This window comes from Eurytemora carolleeae, unplaced genomic scaffold, assembly GCF_000591075.1.
Source record: "Eurytemora carolleeae unplaced genomic scaffold, Eaff_2.0 scaffold2111, whole genome shotgun sequence".
NCBI classification, from domain to species: Eukaryota; Metazoa; Arthropoda; class Copepoda; order Calanoida; family Temoridae; genus Eurytemora; species Eurytemora carolleeae.
Genome location: NW_019398099.1, coordinates 11567 through 14630, shown reverse-complemented (window position 1 = coordinate 14630; position 3064 = coordinate 11567).

Genomic DNA, 3064 nt, shown 5'->3' with positions numbered 1-3064 from the left:
ATAGTCTGGTAATGATTAAATTAGATTTATGACCAAGTCATAAACTAATCATTAGTACTGGGGGTTTCCCGACCTTGGCCTATAGTTAACAAAAACATTCAAATAAGTCATTTTTACACCAAGCAGCAGATCCTTCATCCTAGTTTCAACTACAGGGGCGCTCAATAAACACGAGACAGCCGTAGGATTAATCTGTAAATTATCTAGATTAAACCAATAATTCCTTTAATTTTAAGGTGTTACAAGTTTGAAAAAACTTTTTAATCTCTGATCAAAGGATCAATGGATGGATGGATTGAAGGATCGATGGAAGGATAGGATGAATGGAAGGAAGGAAGGATGGCAGGATAGATGGATGGATTCCCTACTTAAACTCTTTTTTATTCGTTTTTTTAACTTACTTTCTTTATTTTTCATCATTTTTGCATTTAAGTTATCGTTATAACGTAATACCATCATATTTTAAAAAAGGGGGTCTAGTAAATTTTCCTGTAATATTTAGTGCAACTTAACACACGACATATTTATAGAATGTTTTGGTTTTAGGAGCCTTGACAAAAAATCTACAGATTTTAAAGTTATTAAAAATTTTATTTTCTTTATGTTTTTCTTTAATATGTAATATAAGTCTGCAACATTTTTAATTTGACGAAGATAAAAGCATGGAAAAAACGTTCGTTCGGTCTTACAAGTCTTAAATCTTCTGCCAGAGCTGGGAACTTTAGAATGGTGGATATCAGGATTAATTCTTGATTCTCTTTTTTGCTAATCTCGAGACTAACATAATCTCGAGATTGTGTTAGTCTTGAGATTAAATATCTAGATCAACAAATTGGATTCTCAGAACTGGCGTTCGTTTTCTCCACTTAATTTCTCACCCATTCATTTATTAATACATTAGTTAAAATTGGTTACAAAAGAATCTCAAACGTATTATTAAATATTTTTCTTCATCGATTAATTTACAAAATGGCCGACAACAAATTCTTTAATTGTTAAAATTGCGGATTTCTCTCATGGGAAAGAATTTATTTTCAAGGCTGTCATTGGTCAATACAATTCACGAACTATATTCCTGCACTCTCATTGGAGAAAATAATGTACGGATATTCAAAGAAACAGAAAAGAGTGGAGTAAGTACTAAAATTAAAAGTTTCCACAACTCGGATTAAGTAGTTGGGATTAAAGGTTATCAATTCTAAAGTTCCCAGCTCAGAGTCAAGATTTCCATTGTCTAATAATAGAAAACGTTTAGAGAAGAGAATACAAATTTGAATTATGTTAAACTCCTCGATCAGATTGTCGAGGAGTCTCCTGAAACACTCCAGTATGCCGAGTCAATTAGCGCCTGATCCAATCAGGGTTAAGTCATGTATTTGGTGTCTATTCTGAACCAATAGAAATAGTATAGCAGTAACATCTATCTTTCAATCAATCTTATTATCCAATTAAATATTGATATGAATCTTTCAATCGGCGCTACCTCTAAATGGAAATATTTACTTCTACTGAAACTATAGTGGAAAGCCGAAAGGTCCAGAATGTTAAAAAAAAAACGGAAAACAGCGATGCCGAAGAATACAGTGCAAAGAAATTGAGTCTGGTCAAAAACTATAAAATTGCAATCCAGTGTCGTAGACCTTAGATTTGAAACAATGAATTATCTAGGTTTGAAAAACCAAAGGCTTAGACCATACATTGCAGGATAAAGGATTTTGTGACAAAAACCAATTCCTTTCACATAAATTTATTTTAGGTGGTTCCTGGTTTTTGTTTCTTGATTGGATCTAGTGTTCCTGGTTTATGTTCCTTGATTGGATCTAGTGTTCCTGGCTTATCTTCCGTGATTGGATCTAGTGTTCCTGGTTTATCTTCCGTGATTAGATCTAGTGTTACTGGTTTATGTTCCTTGATTGGATCTAGTGTTCCTGGTTTATGTTCCTTGATTGGATCTAGTGTTCCTGGTTTTTGTTTCTTGGTTGATCTAGGGTTCCTGGTTTAGTTTCCTTAGTTGAATCTAAGGTTCCTGTCAATCAGAAACCCGAACCTCTCTCCCGTCCCGTGATTGGTTGGATTAGAACCTGTCGATCAAATCCTGACATAAACATGAAGTGAGAATACTCTCAAATTATCCCAACCTGCAACCAACCACATCCTTCCTTCTCCTACCCCTCCCACTACCCTGCTCCTTCCTACCCCTACCAGTCTCCTTCCCATGTCCTACCCCTGTCCCCTACCCTTTCCCTCTTCCTACCAATCCACATACCCTACCCTACCTATCCCTACCCTACTACTTTTTCCCCCAACCGCGTTTCTCATACCTCTCTCATAACATTGCTGTTTCTATACTCCGTATCCCTATATCCTTTCTTCCTTGAACCTTCCTTTTCCTAGCCCTTCCACTACCCTTCCCTTTCCTACCCCTACCCTTCTCCTTTTTTCCTTGAACCTTCCTTCTCCTATCCCTTCCACTACCCTGTCCTTTCCTACCCTTACCCTTCTCCTTTCTTCCTTGAACCTTCCTTCTCCTATCCCTTTCACTACCCTGCCCTTTCCTACCTTTACCCTTCTCCTTTCTTCCTTGAACCTTCCTTCTCCTATCCCTTCCACTACCCTGTCCTTTCCTACCCTTATCCTTCTCCTTTCTTCCTTGAACCTTCCTTCTCCTATCCCTTCCACTACCCTGTCCTTTCCTACCCTTACCCCTTCTCCTTTCTTCCTTGAACCTTCCTTCTCCTAGCCCTTCCATTACCCTGCCCGTTCCTACCCTTACCCTTCTCCTTTCTTCCTTGAACCTTTCTTCTCCTATCCCTTTCACTACCCTGCCCTTTCCTACCTTTACCCTTGTCCTTTCTTCCTTGAACCTTCCTTCTCCTATCCCTTCCACTACCCTGCCTTTTCCTACCCTTACCCTTGTCCTTTCTTCCTTGAACCTTCCTTCTCCTATCCCTTCCACTACCTTGCCCTTTCCTACCCTTACCCCTCTCCATTCTTCTTCCATTTTCTTCAACTCCTCGGCCTTATCCACCCCTAGCCCCCTCCCCCCTTCCATTTACACCCTTGG